The sequence below is a fragment of the Gorilla gorilla genome, chromosome 11 (assembly GCF_029281585.2).
Source record: "Gorilla gorilla gorilla isolate KB3781 chromosome 11, NHGRI_mGorGor1-v2.1_pri, whole genome shotgun sequence".
Taxonomy (NCBI): Eukaryota; Metazoa; Chordata; class Mammalia; order Primates; family Hominidae; genus Gorilla; species Gorilla gorilla.
In genome coordinates, this window is record NC_073235.2 from 93,299,371 (window position 1) to 93,319,469 (window position 20,099).

Genomic DNA, 20,099 nt, shown 5'->3' on the forward strand with positions numbered 1-20,099 from the left:
TGGCAGCTGACTGAAAACGTTTGGTGGTTTGACATTGATCTTCCTAATATTGTGACAGCATCCCTTAAAGAAGCTATTCCCTTTGAGGATAGCACGACTTCAGATTTTCATCTAACTAAAGTTAGAGTCACATTATATCGCATGATCAAAGATCATTTTAAAATAATCACACATAAGGAAAAATTGGAATGGTACCACTACCAGCTATTTATTGAGTGCCTATTATGAGTGAGGCACTGCCTAGGAGGTAGGGTTAGAGATTTCCATAAGATAACCTTCTGCCCTCTAGTGAGAGAGATGGCCATGTAAACATTCCATCCAAACATTCATTATTAAGTAGCCTATAATAGAGAAAGTAACAAGGCAGCCACCAGTAGAACTTGAGGAGGAAGGAACAATTACCTGAATTTGGAGATCATGTGAATCCAATGGTGATAGGAACGTGAAGAATTTATATGTTGCCTTCTCTGGATTCCCAGATGCAGACAAATTATACAAGGTGAGCAAAACAATCCCTTCTAGATGTCAAACAATCCTGTCTCCTCTCATGCCATGGTAACACACTAAAATATTTATTTTTTAAAAAAAATTTTTCTTGCTTGACACAAATTTTAGTGAGTCCATTTGCATTAATCTCATTAATTTTTCATGAACCTGAGATTAAACCTGTTTAAGATACTGGTGAGAAGAAAAACTACATGTCATTATAACAGAATGTATTGCTAGTTTATAATGAGTAAATCACAGTTTCAGGGGCCATAAAGAGTTTCATCCAGGGAGTAAAGTCCTTTTGTTTTCCTTTAGATAAGATATTTGTGGGGCCGGGCGCGGTGGCTCACGCCTGTAATCCCAGCACTTTGGGAAGCCGAGGCGGGCGGATCACAAGGTCAGGAGATCGAGACCATCCTGGCTAACACTGTGAAACCCCGTCTCTACTAAAAAAATACAAAAAACAAATTAGCTGGGCGTGGTGGCAGGTGCCTGTAATCCCAGCTACTCGGGAGGCTGAGGCAGGAGAATGGTGTGAATCTGGGAGGCAGAGCTTGCAGTGAGCTGAAAGCGTGCCACTGCACTCCAGCCTGGGCAACAGAGCGAGACTCCGTCTCAAAAAAACAAAAAAAAGATATTTGTGTAGAAGAATGAATGTCAACAGTGCTAGTCTATTAAATAATGCTCAAAGAACATGATTAACAGGAAAATAATATGGAGAAAAATTTTTAAAGCAATGTATTTAAAAAGTAAAATGTACAGTATCTGTGGAAGCTTTGAGTAAATAAAGGTAAGGTCATGGCTTTTGAGAGTATCAATATGTTTTAGCAATATCAAAGGTTTATTCCCAAAGTAAGAATTAAGATCAGCTTTCATTTTAAATATTGAATATTTGGTACATAATGATGCTGACTAGGTATGCTGTAGGTGGTTAAATTTTTAGTTATGTTGGTAAGAAAGTCAATTATATTTCTTCCCAATGACCTATGAGTTGGTCAGATGTCAATTCAGGAAAATAAACTTACTCTACTGGGAGTTCCAGGAATGCAGGAGCCATATAGAAATGGCTCTCTCTAGCCCCCATTTCTGAGCACAATGTGTAGCATGTAGGAGGTCCTCGAAAGGGTAGATAAGTTGGAAAGTATTCGCTCCTTTCTGCTAATGCAACAGCCACAGTCCTTAGTGATTCTCCCCGTGAACCATGTTTGACATAACACACTGTGGTCATTAACAATAACAACTCTCATCATTATGCATTTATTGTATGTAAGGCACATTATGGCCATTATTTCATTTACGTATGAAACCAACTTCATAAATATTATATTTGTAGCTTCACAAGTATTAGTATCAACATTTTCAGATGAAGAAACCGAGCCTTAGAGGGGTGAGCAATTTGCTCCAGATGAGGCGGTACTGAAATGCAAATCCAGGTCTCTAAGAACTGGGTCTATTTGTTGAATGCCTATTGTGAGTGAGACACTGTGCTAGGAGGTAGGGTTAGAGACTTCCATAAGATAAGCTTCTGCCCTCTAGTGAGGGAGAGGGCTGTGTATACACTATTCCAATCACTATTAAATGGTAAATGGGCTATAATAGAGGAAGTACCAAGGCAGGAACTAGTAGAACTTAAGGAAGCAGGAACAGTTATCTGAATTTGGAGATCTTGTTAATCCTATGATGATAGGAGAATAATAGAATTTATATACTGGTGTTTTTGGATTCCCAGAGGCAGGCAAGTTATACAAGGTGAGCAAAACCATCCCATCTGGATGTCAAACAATTGTGTCCCCAGGTCCTAGTTATTTTTGGGCAACTCCACACCGCTCATGACTGTTCAGGGGGTCAGCAAGGGTATATTGAGCAGTGTTGCTGAGCCTACACATTTTTTACCTTGACTGTCCCAAATACAATTCCTGTATGATAAGTGTACTTTACACAGCACTCCCACTGACTGGGAAAGCTTCTCCCTGTTATTTCTGAGAGTGACAGAAGGGGCGTCTCACATGTAGAGGCCAATCAAGTCTCTCCTCTCTTACTTGGATTCCCTCTTGCCAATGTCTAATGCAATTAAAATGGAAGCTCCCTCAAAGAACCTACTGCCACCACTGTTAAAAATAAGTCTGGCAAGCAGTTCATCCATTCATGCCAAGAATGTCCACCCCTAATTCTGCCTAAGTTGCCTTCACCTCACTGAGTTTCTGGAGATGGGTAGAAAGCCCCCCTCTGCAGCCACCTCGGCTCCACTCCAAGACCCCATTGCTACCACTTAGTGTTCTCACAAGATTTTCCTTTCCTCTTTGTCATCTATAAGCAAAAACTTATCCCAACAGTAATAAGAAACAACAGTTCTCTGTGTGTTCTACCTCCTGTTTATATACATCTAAGAAAAAACGTTTTCTTTGTTTACTATTAAAATACAAGCAAGCACTCACACACACACACTCACACACACACAGGGAACTTGGAGATAGATGGTCTGGCCCAAAACTACACAGATATTCATTTCCATTGCTAAACCAGAAAAATACCCCATTTATATTAATGGTACGTGCCTTATATTTGTGTAAATAACAGAAACTATTCTGGTAGGTTTTTTGTTTTTTTGTTTTTTTTTCCTAAAATGAAGTAACAATTTACATTAAAGATGAATAGACCAGGCATAGTGGCTCATGCCTGTAATCCCAACACTTTGGGAGGCCGAGGTGAGCAAATCACTTGAGGTCAGGAGTTTGAGACCAGCCTGGCCAACATGGTGAAATCCCATCTCTACTAAAAAAAAAAAAAAAAAAATTAGCTGAGCACTGTGGCAGGCGCCTGTGACCCTAGCTACTCAGAAGGCTGAGGCACGAGAATCACTTGAACCCCGGAGGCAGAGGTTGCAGTGAGCCAAGATGGTGCCAGTGCACTCCAGGCTGGGGGACAGAGTGAGACTCTGTCTCAAACAAACAAACAAACAATAAATAAAGATAAATAAATATTCACTTGAAGAGACCAAAAACAGAAAAAAAATTCACAAGTTTTAAAGTTCAACCTCAGTCAAGATACCCTATTACATATAGGTGAAGAAATCTAGTCAGAATATTAAGCTTGTTTGGTGATTAAAATCATACAGGTCATAGCAGAGCCAGGGTTAGAAATCTAGATTTTCTGATTCCCAGTGTAAAGCTCTTTCTTGGGGGGAAAGACGGGGAAGGAGGTCGAGAGAGGTGTACTGTAGTTGGATACTTTTTCCTCTGTAGGAGAAAGAAGAATGGATTTCTCTGTCCTGCCTTTGGTTAGTTTTTGGTCATTTTCTAGGTATGTGTCATTTCTGGCTCTTGCATTTTCAACACAGTCGACTCTTGTACACTGAGCTCAGTGTCTCCGTGGTTTTCTGGAATGCTTAACATGAGCCTCTTTTAAAAGGAGAGTTACACAGGCTGCCTAAACATTGCACAGACCTCCTGATTCTAAAAATATGCTGTCTGTTTGGTTAAAATGGTTAAATGATTATTAAGTCTCATTTCATTGTAGCTTGAATTGTACCTGAATTCTTTTCATTGTTTTCCTTTTCAACTTCCTATGTTCTGGTCCATCTTTCCACCGTCAGTTTTTTATCTTTTAACAAATTATCATATGCTCCCTATAGCCTAGAATTATTTATTTAGGCTTTCACATAAATCAGTTTCTCCAGATTTTCATTAATGTTCAAACTTTTCCCTTAGTGTAGTTGCCTAGATATACTGCCTGAGGGCCTGGATCATGATTTCACCAGTATTAAGTGCAATATTAATATTCAGCTCATCTCCCTCTCCCTGATCCAGGAAGGCACTTCTTTTCCTCATCTTCATCAGGAAGCAGAGAGTTATGCATCTGCCAGCTTCAGTAATGCTGTTGGCTGCTCTGGGTATGGTGTGGCCAAAAAAAATGTTGGGGGTAGGTTTGTAGCAGCTGTTTTACCACATTCCTGTAAAAATACCGGCAAGCGTAGACTGCTCCTCTCAAGGCATGGATGGCCTTCTCCTGCTCTGTTAATATGGGGAGGAAGTCTGTCCACGTACAGCTGTGGCTGATCCCTGTTAGAATGCAGGGTCGCAGACTTTAGTATATGTAAGCACTACCTGGAGGTGCAGAGTCTTGGACTGCACCCCTAGGCTCTAGGATTCTGTCTATCTAGGGTAGATCCCAGGGACCCTTTGGCAGCATCCCGGGTGATTCTGATGCAGGTCATCTGCAGAACATTCTTTAAGAAATACTGATTAAGTCTTTGGAATTAGGCTCATTATTCTTTAAACAATCTTTTTTTAAAGAGAAATAAAAAAAAAACTGTGGCTGGATGGCCAGTTTTGAGGAATGTTATAGAGGAAATTAATAAACAGATTGAGGAAATGGACTGGATTTCTCAAGTCCATTCCTTTCCACCTCTGCAACTCTATGATTCAGCACTTTTTAAAGATTAAATATAGTATATCTGAATCCATGGAATTTAGGAGAGATTTCATGGCATCTTTCTATCTCTACTGAAGATCCTCCAAGATGAAAGATTATGCTAAAATGTAGAAAATGTGAGTATAGCAGCTTTGGTACCTTCCTGGAGTTATTCTTTGCTCACTAAACCTACACTCTAGTGTATGGTCCCTCCTCATTGTCACCTTCTGGGAGTAGTTTGCTTGGTTTTACAAGATTAGGACTGAAGTGGGTAGTTTCTGAAAATAGGAGAAGAGAAGGAATGTGCCCTGAGGATTGAGGTGAGCCTTAAAAATGGAAGGGGAAGATTTGGAACATCAGAACAGGGCAGGGCTCACTATGGGTGGAGATGGCAGATTTTATGTGAACAAGACATTTCTGTATGAAACTATTGTGCAGAGGTTAAGGGACAGGAGCAGTGACGAAGCCTCAAATTCTGTAAAGAAAAAAAACTTAAGATGCCTGGAAGATGCTTCCTTAAATTCACAATATCATATATAAAGGATTTCCATAAAAATTTCCAGAAAGCTGTTTTTAATGTGGACAGGAAAAATTGCCATAGAAAGTTGGAGGGGGGAATGCAAATGAACTAGGGAATATAAAAATAGGTCCTTGGCACCACGACTGTCTTATTCTGTTTATCTTATTCAAGAGGCAACACACACAATAGAATTCTAGAGAAAAAGACCTGATTATGTGGCAGCTTCAACTAAGGGAAGGATAGAAATTCTGAATAAACCTAAAGGACAACAGCCCCCTAACAAAGCAGATGCCACTTCGTTCTCCTACTTCAGAGGGATGGCCACAGACCCCCACCCCCCGCCCCTCAGAGGCAGCTTCCATTTGACTGTCAAGTAGCAAATAAATGTTTAAACACACATGGAAATTTCTCCGAGAACTTCCCTGTGAGTTATCTTTCACATGCAAATAGAAGTTGTGAATTTCTGAACAGGGATATTCTAAAGGAGGATGAGAAGCCAGGCTAGGGAGAGGACCCTTTAAGAAAAATCAAAGCCAAGTAGAAAGGGAGAGTCAAAGTCGACAAAAAAATTCAAGAGAAACCCTCAATCCAGGTGGTCTACCGAAGCGGAGAATGCAGAAGGGGTGGAACCTAGCACAGTGCCTGGTACTTAGGAACATTCTATAAATATCTGTGGAAGAAAGACTGGGATTCCTAGTAAAAGCTTCCTAAATTGTTGAAAGGTGATTAAAAAGCTAGCCCTGTTACAACTAAAAGACAAATGGGACCAAACTGAGGATCCAAACAGAAAAGGATCTTTTATCAGAGATCAATGCAGAAACATGATTCAGGACAGGAAAGTAAAGCAGGCAGCTTAGGCCACTGGTAAATGATCCAGAGGAATGTAAGACAGACTAGAAGTGTGGTACAAAGATATGCCTGGCAGGAACTTCCCTGCTGAGAGCCCAGGAGAAAGAATGCCTTGAGGCTGTACTTGCATTTTATTTCTTCTGTTCATAGTCCTGCCACTTGCTTTTCCCTTTCTCAAACCCCTCTTTCTATGTAAAATTTAGTTCTGCTTCAGATTGATTTGTGTATGTTGAAATGCAGTGGTCAGGGTAGTAGAAAGGAAGTGAGTTAAAGAAGTAGGAAAAGGATGCTGGGCGCGGTGGCTCACACCTGTAATCCCAGTGAGCCAAGATCACTCCAGTGCACTCCAGCCTGGGCAACAGAGCGAGACTCTGTCTAAAAAAAAAAAAAAAAAAAAAAAAAAAAAAAAAAAAAAAAAGACGTAGGAAAAGGCCAGGATACAAAGGCACAGTCTTTGATGGAGGCATTTTCTTTCTCTTTGACTCGTAAATGTTGGCTTAAGACAGACTCAAAATTTGTCATCAGATTTAGCTGGTGTAACATGCTCTAGTTTTTCATGGGTGCAGGGGCAGATCTTTCACTATATATATATTCAGGTAAACTTTATTGGTTAGTGATACAGTTTGGCTGTGTCACCAACCCAAATCTCATTTTGAATTGTAGTTCCCATAATCCCCATGTGTCATGGGAGAGACCCAGTGGGATGTAATTTAGTCATAGGAGTGGTTACACTCATGCTGTTCTCATGACAGTGAGTGAGTTCTCACAAGATCTAATGGTTTTATAAGAGGCTTTTCCCCCTTTTGCTTGGCACTTCTCCTTGCTGCTGCCATGTGAAGAAGGACATGTTTGCTTTCCCTTCCATCATGATTGTAAGTTTCAATCTGAGGCCTCACCAGTCATGCTGAACAGTGAGTCAATTAAATCTCTTTCCTTTATAAATTACCCAGTCTCAGGTATGTCTTTATTAGCAGTGTGAGAACAGACTAATACAATTAGTAAACCTGGAGCTCTGAACCTGGAAGGCAGATGTTGCAGTGAGCCAAGATTGCGCCACTGCACTGACCCAGTCTCAAAAAAAAGAAAAAAAAAATCTAGTAAACCTTGAGCTCCAACAACAAGCATTTCCTGCCTCCCTTTATGTTAGACCACAGCATTAAGAGAAGCAGCCACACTATCCTTGCCCTTCTCTACCTTAATAGACACACAGGATTATTCAAGCTCAGACTTGATAAGTCAGTAAGATTTCACCAGTAGCAAAGAGAAAAGATAAGGGCTTTTTTGAGCAGAATGAATGGCATGTGCAAGAATAGTGACAGTTTCCAAATGACAATTTAGGAGGGCCTTAGAGGTAGCAATTTGACTCAGTGGTGGGCTAGAAGCTGTTTGTGCATAGCATTCTATATAAGATTCATAATATATCAATTTTGCATATCAAAGGATGGACTTCATGCATATCATAAGGAATAAAGACACCCAAATCTCCCCTTGTGCTGCTACCATGCAGGGGCCATGATATAGTTCTGGCATATTTAAAGATCCAAAAGAAGGTAATTTTAGCTGGAGCATAGAATGTTAGTGGTAGACTGGCTGAAGATGTACCTAAAATTTAGGCAGAGCCAGAGAGGTATTGTAGGAATATTACACATTTTTAATTTTATCCTAAATGTAATGGGAAGCCATTATGGGTTTTAAGCTGGAGAGTAGCATGATCCGATTTACATGTAAGAAGATCACTATAGCTCCTGGATAGAAATGGATTGCAAGGGACGAGGAGCTAACATCTATTGAGTTTCTGTGTGTGCCTATCCCTGAACAATATGCATGCATTACTTCATTTAATTCTCACAATAGTTGTGAGAAGTGTGAACCATTATCTTTACTTTATAAGTGAGGGAACGAAGACCTTTGAGGCTATATAAATTGTCCAGAGGAACATAAGGAGGAGCAAGAAAATGAGTACAATTCCTTCTATTACTGTGAAATTAATGCATGGGGCATACCATATACCCAGTAAAATCTCAGTGATGGTTTTGTTGTAAAATTCTGTAGGTAGATGATGGTCATATCCAGAATGCAGTGATCAGGGAAGGGTTAATACATGATTTTGCAACAAGGAAGTTCATGATCCTGGCTGCTCATCTGAGAGATACTGGATATAGCCATTTATGATTGAAGCTATTATGGGATTTCACTCTTAAAAACCCCTCTTACCATTGTTAAATGTGCAAAAGACCTCTTTTCACTGTTTTCATCTTTTTGTCAGGTTGTTTTCCAGGAAGTGGTTGCTAGGAGTGAAAGAGTTTTATTATTTAGAGATAAGTGGAGCCTAGATATTCCATCTACTTAAAAAGAACATAAAAAGAGAACCTTATAGTAATTGACTTGAAAATTATGTTTGCTACACTGTTTGTACAGTCCACCCGCTTTCTGTTTACTTGTGGTTATCTCCTTTCTCTAATGACTCTGAAAGCACACACTCAGGTTTGCACCAAAACACTATCCTGGAGGCTGTTGGAGGAGTCTGACTGCCAGGGCTCTTCAGGGCCAACAGCTGTCTCTAATGACAGTGAGCACGTGCACTCGCAGTGGCTGAAGAGTCTCTTGCCATAAGCATGAGTGCTAGCTGGCTGCACAGTGTTGAATTACTCTTGGATACAGTTGTCTTTATATTCTGATAATGCCTACCACTGAGGGAAAACCTACTGAGATTAAAGTTTTGCCAACCAGACTACAGAGACACTGTTCCACAACCTGGGACAAGTTCCTGCCCAGGACCTCAGGTTATCAAGATAGTGTTGGGCCCCTGGGCTGTGTATCCCCCTGCCCTTTCTCACACATCCCTTAACATTATCTATGTTTATTAATCTAAAAATGTGTGTACTCTTTATTGCTCTTGCAAAACTGCCATGTGCTAAGCTGTTTATAGCTTTTGTCTAGTCACTGCATTTAAAACATTCTTTAACCTTGTTTGGTATTTCCAGTATTCCAAATTCACTTAGAATTCCCAGGGTATCTGTTGGAAAAAAATAGACATGAGATTTCATCAGTAAGTGTTTAATAACCTCCAAATAAAAGCCACAACTGTAGCCAGTGCTTGGAATCACAGTTGAGACCCAGGAGGCACCTTTGAGGTCACTTAGGCCAAACTTCCATTTAAAAATGTGGAAAGGGAGACATTGACAAGTCAGGGGATTTGCCCACGTCAACCAGTTAGGTGATAGCCAGGCCAGAGCTAGAACTCCAGTCTCCTAACTCTCTATTCAGAAAAGTTTTAAAGAACTACATATAGTATTAAACTTTTAAATAAATAAACATAAGTTTACTCTTTTGAATTGGACTTAAAAGTTATGGCCGGGCACGATGGCTCACGCCTGTAATCCCAGCACTTTGGGAGGCTGAGGCGGGTGGATCATCTGAGGTTGGGAGTTTGAGACCAGCCTGAATTAGCTGGGCATGGTGGCACATGCCTGTAATCCCAGCTACTCGGGAGGCTGAGGCAGGAGGATTGCTTGAACCCAGGAGGTGGAGGTTGTGGTGAGCCGAGATCGCACCATTGTACTCCAGACTGGGCAACAAGACTGAAACTCCGTCTCAAAAAAAAAAAGATATGCATCCCAGTCTGTTCATGGGCCTTTGGCCTTACATGCTTATAATTTATTACTACCCTCATGTCTAGGCTTTCCCTGCCTCATTTCCTCCTCTGCCTACATGAACTTACCTATACTGTCTATACTATTCTCTTAGGTCCTTCTCTCAGGAGAATATTAACACAGCTCAGGTGCTAATCAACAAAAATGTCTCCTGTTTTTGCCTAGTACCAGATATCAAGTCCTCCCTATTTCAGTCACTTTCTTGGATTAAGACTTTTTATTCTTGAAAACCCTGTTAAAATGCAATCAGTATTACCTGTGAGGTAAAATTCAGGAAGGCACTACTGTCTGCTGCAATTCAAATCTAAACTTGCCTGACTCCGAATTGTATTTTCCTTTGCATCATGCCTCTTGCATGAGAAATGTCATAGTATCTGGTGCTCAATACTAAGTCTAGCCAATATCTACTGAGGCTGCAGATGCCTCTGGATACTTTTTTTCCCATCTGGAACACATGGGTCAGTGACTATGCCACCATCAGATTAAAGAAAGGATGGGTTGTGAAGTTGTCTTCTTTTTCTTGACTCAAATTACATTTCTTAACTTTGGAGTTAGTTGTGGAAATAAAAACAGCTAGTCAGAAATGATATTCAATAGAAAAAGCATAGAATATATTTACTTGAGTTCACTGATTGGGAAAGAGAAGGTACATCCAAATGAGAATGGTGAGAGGGTGATGGTAAAGGCATAAGCCAGAGTCAAGAAATATGTGATACTTTTAAGGCAAGTAACTGAAATATTGAGCAGATTAATGCTTCTGTCAATTTCCTCACCTAAAAATGAGATTGCACCTACCTGCCCATCTCAAGTGACTGTTATGAAGATGATATGAAATGGGAGAGCACCATGAAGACATAAGATGGAGATCTTAAATGATCTGTGGAATTTTGAAGGGTGGAGAAGAGGTTTAGGTCACACAAGTGATTAAAATGGCATAAGCAAAGAGGAAAGTTGGAAAGGAGGAATGTTGGTTAGGTAAAGGAAGATTGATCATTCTGGCAAAAACGAAGGAAAGCAAATTAAGGTTCAAACACTAATATATTAGGCACAAGCATAGAGGTCTGCTTTATAGCAGAAGGGCAAAGCTTGTTGTCTCAGGATGGATGGATCTGTCTATTATCTCTATCTATCTATCTATCTATCTATCTATCTATCTATCTATCTATCTATCTATCTATCTTTCTGTCTGTCTGTCTGTCTATATTTTGTGAGACAGGGTCTCACTCTGTTGCCCACACTGGAGTGCAATGATACAATCACAGATCACTGCAGCCTCAAACTCCTGAGCTCAAGCTATTCTCCTGCCTCACCCTCCTAAAGTTCTGGGATTAGAGGTGTGAGCCACTGTGCCAAACCAATATTTTTTGTTAGGAGAGAAAGGAAGCAATCTGGAGTTATAGAAATCATTCAGAGTCCAAACTGAAGGTTAGAGGTAAGCTTCTTTTTTTTTTTTTTCTTTTTTTTTTTTTTTGAGACGGAGTTTCACTCTGTCGCCCAGGCTGGAATGCAGTGGCACGATCTTGGCTCACTGCAACCTCCACCCTCAGGATTCAAATGATTCTCCTTCCTCAGCCTCCTGAGTAGCTGGGACTACAGGTGCCTGCCACCGCGCCCAGCTAATTTTTTGTATTTTTAGTAGAGATGGGGTTTCACCATCTTGGCCAAGCTGGTCTTGAACTGCTGACCTCGTGATCCACCCGCCTCGGCCTCCCAAAGTGCTGGGATTACAGGCGTGAGCCACCGCACCCGGCCTAGAGGTAAGGTTCTTAGTGCTTACTATCTCCAACTCTAACTCCAACTCCATCCTTTTATTTTTAAATGATGCAAAGCTATCATACATGGCCCTTCCAACAATTGGGAAGTCATATAATGTATAAATAGGTTAAAACATAGCTATCCAATTTAGTGATGTTAAAACAATGATAGAGAAAAAGGATACAATAAATTGTACTTGGGGCAAATAAAAAGATACAGACACAGAAAGAAACTTCTATAGTGTGGCTCTGAATCAGTTAAGACGTCTTAATGGAAACAAGAACTTGAAATGATTTAAATGATAAAGAAATGTTTAATGTGTAACAAGGAGCACCAGAATAGAGCAGGCATCAGAAATGATTGAGTCAGTAGTTCAAGAATGTCATGGAGTTTCCAGGGTTTATTTTTTTCTCTCTCCACTCTGTTGGCTTTGGTGTGTTATGTTTGCCTTAAGGCTGGCTCCCCTCCTAGCAGCAAGAGGGTTGAAGCAGTTTCAAGGAGAATGAACCTTTCATGGCTGGCTAGGACTAGTTATCTGGAGTAGAATCAGCTCTGGGGAATAAATCTCAAATAACATTATATTACTCTCATCATCTGATCGTTTAGGGGAAAGTAGGAAATGTAATTGTTCTTGCAGATGCTTTGACTGGTACAGTATTTTTTAAAAATTGAATGAGATGCTTACATTGAAAGGTCATAAGATTTAATTTATTTTTAAAAATCATATTTCTGGGTCATCTTGAAGAATTCAAAGGTCTAGCCAACTGCCTGCATTCTCACTTAGCTAAAATTGGCTGGAATGGATGAGTTACTGCCCCTTCAGATGGTGCATTCCAATTCCAATGTGCTGGAGTCTCATAATTCCCTAATGTATTACACCTGGTCTGCCTTACTCAGGTTACTTACCTAGTCCCACATTTGAGGAAATTACTCTAAAAGAATAATTTTTAAGAGCCTATGTTAGCAGTTTTCTGCTGCTATAACAGAATACTACAGACAGGGTAATTAATAAAGAAGAGATTTATTTGGCTCACGGTTCTGGAGGCTGGGAAGTCCAAGAGCATGGCACTGGCATCTGGTGGGCATCATCTCATGGTGGAAGGCATCACATGGAAAATGAGTGTAAGACAGAGCGAACAAATGGGGGCTGAACTTATCTTTATATCAGAAACCCACTCTTGTGATAACTAACCCATTCCTGTGATAATGGTATTAATCCATTTATGAAGGCAAAGCACTCATGACCTAATCACCTCTTAAAGGCCTCACCTCTTAATACTGTTACAATGGCAATTAAATTTCAACATGAGTTTTGATGAGGGCACTCAAACCATAACATTCTACCCGTGGCCCCCCAAAACTCATATTCTTCTCACAAACAACATTCATTCATTCCATTTCAATAGCCCAAAAGTCTTAACTTGTTCCAGCATCAACTCAAAAGCCCAAAGTCCAGAGTTGCATCTGAATCAGATATGGGTGAGACTGAAGGCATGATTTATCCTGAGGCAAATTCCCTATAGCCATGAGACTGTAAAATCAAACAAGTTATCTACTTCCAAAATACAATGGCAGGACTGGCATAGGATAGATATTCCCTTTCCAAAAAGGTAAAATAGGCAAGAAGAAAAGGGTAACTGGCCCCAAATAAGTAAAAAAATATCCAACAGGCTAATCAACATTAAGTCTTAAAGCTGAAGAATAATCTCCTTTGACTCCATGTCCCCAATTTTGGGCACACTGGGGTGGAAGATGGGCTCCTAAAAACCCAGCAGCCCTCGCCCCATGGCTTTGCTGGAGTCAGTCCACCCAGAAGCTCTCACAAGTTAGGATCACATGCCTGTAGCTCTCCTAGGCTGAAGTTGCATGCTGGTGGCCTTACAGTTCTTGGGTTTTGAGATTAGCCCCAATCTCATGGCTCTACTAGGCATTGCCCTAGTGGGGACTCTCTGTGGTAGTTTTGATCCCACATTTCTACTTGGCATTGCCCCAGTAGAGGTTCTCTGCAGTGGCTCCACCCCTGTGATTAAGTCTTTGCCTGGGTGCCCAGGCTGTCTGCGACATCCTTTGAAATCTAGGTGGAGGAAGCCACACCAACACAGCTCTTTGCATTCTGTACACCTGCACAATTAGTGCCACATGGATGCTACCAAAGTTTATGGCTTGAACCTTCTGGAGTGGTAGGTTGAGCCACACCTGAGCCTGCTTGAGTCACGGCTAGGATAGCTGAGGAGCACTGGACCAGAATGCAGGGAATAGAGTCCCAAAGTAGCCCTGGGCTGTGAGCCTGTGGAGGGCACCCTGAGCCCATCCCCAGAAACCATTCTGTCCTCCTAGAGCTCTGGGCCTGCAATGGAAGGGGCAGCCTCAGAAGAGCTCTGAAATGCCTTTTGAGTCTTTCATTGTCTTGATGAATAGCATCTGGCTCTCTTTTATCTATACTAATACCTTTAGCATGTGGCCACTTCGTTCTCCTAAATATGACTTTTCACTCTTTATATGGCCAGACTGCAAATTTTTCAAATCTTTCCATTTAGTCTTTCTTTTAATTTTAATGTTGACCAAAAAAAAAGGCCAAACTCTGTAAAATATTTGAAGAAGTTTATTTTCAGCCAAATATGAGGACCATCACCCATGATACAGCCTGAGAAGGTCCTGAGAACAAATGTTCAGGGTGGTTGGGTTACAGTTGATTTTATACATTTTTAGGGAGATAGAAGTTACAGGCAAAGACATAAATCAATACATGTAAGACGTACATTAGTTTGGACCAGAAAGGTGGGACATCTTGAAATGGGGGCTTCCAAGTCATAGTGGATGCAAAGATTTTCTTATTGGCAAGTGGTTAAAAGAGTTAAGCTTTGCCTAAAGCGTTGAAGTCAGCGGGAATAAATTAGCAGTTTCTTGGGTTTAAGATACGGTGTTTGTGGAAGCCAAGGTTCTTGTTATGTAGATGAAGCCCCCAGGTGGCAAGCTTCAGAGAGAATAGATGATAAATGTCTCTTATGAGACTTTAAGAGGTGTCAGACTCTTAGTTAAATTGCCCCTGAATCAGGAACGGGAAGGGGAATCTCTACAGAGTGTAAATTTTCCCTACAAGAGACACCTTTGTAGGATCATTCCAAAATATGTCAAAGAAATATATTTTGGGGTAAAATACTTTGATTTCCTTTAGGGCCTGTTATCTGTCATATGATGTTACACCAAAGTCAGTTTGGAGTTGGTATCTTAGTGCTACAAAAACTCTGTTTTGTCAGTCTTAGTATCTCTATTTTAATGTGTTTTTGTTTTGTTTTGATTTTTTGAGATGGAGTCTCACTCTGTTGTCAGGCTGGAGTGCAGTGATGCAATCTCGGCTCACTGCAACCTCTGCTTCCCAGGTTCAAGTGATTCTCCTGCCTCAGCCTCCGGAGTAGCTGGGATTACAGGCACATGCCACTACGCCCAGCTAATTTTTCTATTTTCAGTAGAGACAGGGTTTCACCATGTTGGCCAGGATGGTCTCGATCTCTTGACTTCAGGTGATCCCCTCCGCCTCAGCCGCCCAAAGTGCTGGGATTACAGGCGTAAGTTACCGCACCCAGCTGTATCTCTACTTTATTGTTAATGCTGATTAGTTGTATCTAAACTTAAAACGGAAGGGAGTATAATGAAGCATGGTCTGAACTAGTTTTTCAGGTTTCTTTGAAATCTCCTTGGTCAAGAAAGGGGTCTGTTCAGTCAGTTTGGGGCTAGAATTTTATTTTTGTTTTCCAATAAATTCTGTTTTTAAGTCATTTATTTCCTCTTGCATCTCACTGTATGCAGTTAAAGGTAGCTCCAGCAGCCTGGAAGTATTGCTGCTTAGATATTTTTTCCACCAGATATCCTAGTTCATTGCTCTTAAGTTCTGCATACCATAAAGCCTAGGGCATGGACGCAATTCAACTAAGGTCTTTGCTACTTTATAACAAGGATGGTCTTTACTCCAGTTTCTAATACCTTCTTCATTTCCATCTGAGACCTCATTAGAATGGCCTTTACTGTTCATATTTCTACCAACATTGTGGCTGTGAGCACTTAAGTAATCTCTAAGAAGTGCCAGACTGTATTAATCTGTTCTTGCATTGCTATAAAGACCTACCTATAAAGACTACTTTTCTTTATAAAGAAAAGAGGTTTAATTGACTCACAGTTCCCCAGGCTGTACAGGAAGCATGGATGGGAAGAATTCAGGAAACTTACAATCATGACGGAAAGCAAAGAGGAAGGACGCATGTCTCACACGGCCGGAGGAGGAGGAAGAGAGAGCAGGGGGAGGTGCTACACACTTTTAAACAATGAGATCTCATGAGAACTCACCATCACAAGAACAGCAAGGAGGTAGTCTGTCCCCATGATCCAATCCCCTCCACCAGGCTCCTCCTCCAATACTGGGGATTAAAATTCAGACATGAAATTTAGGCGGAGACACAAATCCAAACCGTATCACCTACTTTCCCTGCATTTCTTCTTTTCTGAACCCTCACCAGAATCACCCTTAATGCTCTGTTTAGGACAATCTAGGCCTTTGCTAGCTTGCTCCTCAAATTCTTCCAGCCTCTACCCATTACCCTGTTTCAAAGCCATATCCATATTTTCAGGTATTTGTTATAGCAACAGCTCCACTTCTCAATAACAATGTTCTCTCTCAGTCCATTTTCTGCTGCTGGGACAAAATACCACAGATTGGGTAATTTATGAAGAAAAGAGATTTATTTGGCTCATGGTCTGGAGGCCATGACGTCCAAGAATATGGTGTCAGCAATTGATGAGAGTCATCTCATGGAGGAAGGCATCACATGGCAAATGAGTGTGAGTCAGAGAGAACAAATGGGAGTTGAACTTAATCTTTTATCAGGAGCCCACTCCTGCAATAACTAACCCATTTCTATGATAATGGCATTAATCCATTCATGAGGGCAGAGCCCTCATGACCTAATCGCCTCCTAAAGGCCCTACCTCTTAATATTGCTAAAATGGCAATTAATTTTTTTTTTTTTTTTTTTTTTTTGAGACAGAGTCTTGCTCTGTCACCCAGGCTGGAGTGTAATGGTGCAATCTCAGCTCACTGCAACCTCCGCCTCCTGGGTTCAAGCCTCCTGGGTCTCAGGAGGCATGTGCCACCATACCTGGCATATACCACCATGCTACAGGCCACCATACCACATGCTACAGGCATGTGCCACCGTACCACCATGCTACAGGCATGTGCCACCACACCACATGCCACAGGCATGTGCCACCATACCCGGCTAATTTTTTTGTTTTTAGTAGAGACTAGGTTTCACCATGTTGCCCAGGCTGGTCCAAACTCCTGACCTCAAATGATCTGCCTTCCTCAGTCTCCCAAAGTGCTGAGATTACAGGTGTGAGCCACCACGCCTGGCCAATTAAATTGCAATGTGAGTTTTGTCAAGGACATTCAAGCCACAGCAGAGTCTTTGGGTGGGCATTTCACTGATGGTTCAAAAGAAATGAGGATAAGTGCCAGATCTAGCTGAAGGGTATGTTTTCAGCAACTCTATTATTAATTAGCCATGTGACCTTATTAACTTATAATATCTCTAGCCATAACATTTAGCAGTTGATACCTGTATTAGTCCATTTTCATGTTGCTGATAAAGACATACCTGAGACTGGGCAATTTACAAAAGAAAGTTTAATGGACTTACAGTTCCACGCGGCTGGGGAGGCCCCACAATCATGGCAGAAGGTAAAAGGCACATCTCACATGGTAGCAGACAAGAGAAGAGAGCTTGTGCGGGGAAATTCCCCTTTTTAAAACCATCAGATCTCATGAGATGGATTCACTATCAGGAGAACAGCACAGGAAAAACCTGCCCCCATGATTCAATTACTTGCCACCAGGTCCCTCCCACAACACATGGGAATTCAAGATGAGATTTGAGTGGGGACACAGCCAAACCATATCAACACTTGTCTCCAACAGAAATGTTACAAACATAAATAGCCTCTTTAACATCAAAGGAAGGAAGAATATATTTCCTATTCATATGTTATTAGTAAAGTAATTGCTTTCATATTTATCTCTGATAGTAAAAAAATATAATTTTAATGTTTTTATGTCAAATATGTCATTCTTATCTTTAATAAAACCTTTATTTCAAGGGTAGTAACTCTTCATTGTCCTTTTGAAAAATAATTTACAGGGTAGCTGTATTGCTTACTATTTATATCAGTCAGCATTGGTTAGGCGAAATTAAGTTTAAAAGGAGCCATTAAAATGTATCATAGAATTTGTAATATTTTCTACACATATAATAATTGTTAGAGGGCTGTAATGGGTTTCAACATTGAAATAAAGCTTATTTTCTTTTTTTGAGACAGAGTCTCGCTCTGTTGCCCAGGCTGGAGTACAACGGTGCAATCTCGGCTCACTGCAACCTCCGCCTTCCGGATTCAAGCAATTCTCCTCCCTCAGCCTCCCAAGTACCTGGGACTACAGGCGCACACCACCACACCCAACTAATTTTTGTATTTTTAGTAGAGATGGGATTTCACCATGTTGGTCAGGCTGGTCTCAAACTCCTGACCTCGTGATCTGCCCGCTTTGGCAACCTGAAGTGCTGGGATGACAGGCGTCAGCCACTGTGTCCGGCCAAGCTTATTTTCTTTTATCACAAAATATTTCAAATAGACAGAAAAGGGAACATAACAAACCATATTTGCCTGTTTGCTTCAGATTTTTAAAATTATTAAGAAATTAATCATGCCGGGCGCGGTGGCTCATGCCTGTAATCCCAGCACTTTGGGAAGCTGAGGTGGGTGGATCACAAGGTCAGGAATTCGAGATCAGCCTGGCCAACATGGTGAAATCCCATCTCTACTAAAATACAAAAATTAGTGGGGCATGGTGGCATGCGCCTGTAATCCCAGCTACTTGGGAGGCTGAGGCAGGAGAATCGCTTGAACCCAGGAAGCGGAGGTTGTGGTGAGCCGAGATCATGCCATTGCACTCCAGCCTGGGCAACAACAGTGAAACTCTATCAAACAAAAAAACAAACAAAATGAAGTTAATCATTACAGATACAGTTTTCACTCTCTGTGTACAACTCTTCAATGCCATTCTCCATTACATATTTAGAAACAATAATCACTATACTGAATTTGATGTTTGCCATTCCTGTGCATGTTTTAAACATTTAAACAAAATCTGTATAAATCTATAAATAATATATTGTTTTGCATGTTTTAACATCATAGTATTATAAGGCCGGGCACAGTGGCTCATGCCTGTAATCTCAGCACTTTGGGAGGCCGAGGCAGGTGGATCACGAGGTCAAGAGATCGAGACCAGCCCGGCCAACATGGTGAAACACTGTCTCTACTAAAAATACAAAAATTAGCCAGGCATGGTGGCAGGCACCTGTAGTTCCAGCTACTTGGGAGACTGAGGCAGGAGAATTGCTTGAACTTGGGAGGCGGAGGTTGCAGTGAGCCGAGATTGCACCATTGCACTCCAGACTGGGTGACAGAGCGAGACTCCGTCTCAAAAAAAAAAAAAAAAAAAATCAAGGTAGTATAATATATATACACCCATATGTAACTTTTACCCCTTCGACATTGTTTTTGAGACTTATTCACTTAATATAGGAAACTAGGGATCATTAGTTTTAAATAATGTGCATTACATAATGTGTGCCATGTTATGTTAATCCATTCTTCTACTGATAAACATTTAGGTTGTTTCTACAGAGTTTTCAAAATACATTGTACTGGCTGGGCGTGGTGGCTCCTGCCTGTAATCCCAACACTTTGGGAGGCCAAGGTGGGCGGATCATGAGGTCAGGAGATCGAGACCATTCTGCCCAACATGGTGAAACCCAGTCTCTACCAAAAATACAAAAATTAGCTGGGTGTGGTGGCATGTGCCTGTAATCCCAACTACTTGGGAGGCTGAGGCACGAGAAGCTTGAACCCAGCAGGCAGAGGTTGCAGTGAGCTGAGATCGCACCACTGCACTCCAGCCTGGCCACAGAGTGAGACTCTGTCTCAAAAAAAAAAAAAAAAAAAAAAAAAAAAAAAAATATATATATATATATATATATATATATAGTACTGTTTGTTGTACTATCTAGGGTACATGTGAATAAAGCTCTGCCTCAGAACACACATTGGTGTTATCTCTATGAGAAGCAGCTCGGTCACAAACCAACCCTTGGATTTGTAGCATTGTTTGTAATACCTTCTAAATGGATAGAGGGAACCAGATGCTTACTGTAAATGTCAGATGCTTGAAAAGTGAAAATATAGTTTGAAGGAACCCGTGCTTTCCAGAGGATGAATACTGATGCCTCTTTAACCTGGTACATCAAAATACATTATTGTAGACTCTGAATTTTATATTTAGCTCCATAAATAATGATTTCAGTGGAGTTCAG

The 20,099-nt window shown here is 41.0% G+C and overlaps 1 long non-coding RNA gene across 1 annotated transcript in view; it reads right to left on the reverse strand.

Moving 5' to 3' along the window:
• The window catches only part of LOC109025976 (uncharacterized), a 40,334-nt gene extending 23,783 nt beyond the window's left edge, over positions 1 to 16,551 (reverse strand). Inside the window, exons 1-4 of the long non-coding RNA XR_002004942.2 lie at positions 16,018 to 16,551; positions 12,711 to 12,765; positions 9,235 to 9,284; positions 8,483 to 8,556 (exon numbers count right to left, since the gene is read on the reverse strand). This is a non-coding gene — a long non-coding RNA (uncharacterized lncRNA). The remainder of the gene's footprint in view (positions 1 to 8,482; positions 8,557 to 9,234; positions 9,285 to 12,710; positions 12,766 to 16,017) is intronic.
• Positions 16,552 to 20,099: the final 3,548 nt, after the last annotated feature.